Source organism: Cryptomeria japonica, unplaced genomic scaffold (genome assembly GCF_030272615.1).
Source record: "Cryptomeria japonica unplaced genomic scaffold, Sugi_1.0 HiC_scaffold_482, whole genome shotgun sequence".
NCBI classification, from domain to species: domain Eukaryota; kingdom Viridiplantae; phylum Streptophyta; class Pinopsida; order Cupressales; family Cupressaceae; genus Cryptomeria; species Cryptomeria japonica.
Window position 1 is genome coordinate 37380 of NW_026729301.1, and position 931 is coordinate 38310.

Consider the following 931-nt stretch of genomic DNA (forward strand, 5'->3'; position numbering starts at 1 on the left):
ATCTAAGTGGTGGGCCGGTTCGGTGGGCTGTCCAACTAGAAACGTCGAAGTTGCCGCCCTCCTTCCCTCCTTACCCCTGCGCCCCGCCCTTGAGTCCCGGGGGTGACTACCTGTAATCACCGGGGGTGGGGGAGGAATAATCCATTATAGGGGTGGGGATAAAAGGGTGGGGATAAAATAGAGCCCTACCCTCCTATAGCTACCCTACCTCACCTCCTACCTAATTTGAAAAGCAGTTTTCACTAACGGGGGTGACTAGTGGGGGGGGGGACCAGAATTCCCAACGTCTCGCCCCACCTTAGAATAGTAGGGGCCCATAGAATAGTAGGGGCTTACCACCGCTTCATCAGAATTAATGGCTTAGGATTAATGCCACTTGCTAGAGTAAGGGAAAGCAGGCGTACATTAATTCAGTGCATTCATAGGAAGAGAAATGGCGGTTACGGGGTGAGTAAGATAGCCAGCACGCCAGCCCTCCATATATTGTTGTTAGCCAGCTTAGATGAATACCAGCTTTATTCGGAGCTGACGATCGACTCGTTCTTCATATCTCACCCCGGGGGAATGGGCTTAGTAGGGCTCGAACCTACAATATCACCGTTATGAGCGGTACGTTTCAACCGATTAAACTATAAGCCCCATTCTCTCGATTCAACTAGAAGCCCCATGCACCTACCATTCTCCCCCACCCCCCCTACAATTCTTTATGGCCCTACAATTCTATGGGGGCCTGCTAGAGTAAGCTACAATACAATCACCCCGGCCCGAACCACAGCCACTTTTATCTCTGGGCATTGGGATGGGAGCAATTGAACCCCCACAATAACGTCAGGCATCGGGGGTGGGAGGCCCCTACAATAATTCGGCTGGGATTGGTAGCGATGATTTCTCTTCTCGATTCTATACGTAACATGCCCGGCTGCAACCTCCC

General features: G+C 51.7%; 1 non-coding gene across 1 annotated transcript; it reads right to left on the minus strand.

The window, feature by feature from the left end:
• Positions 1–565: 565 nt before the first annotated feature.
• TRNAM-CAU (transfer RNA methionine (anticodon CAU)) lies at positions 566–639 on the minus strand. Its single transcript has one exon. It is a non-coding gene; the product is annotated as a tRNA-Met (tRNA).
• Positions 640–931: the final 292 nt, after the last annotated feature.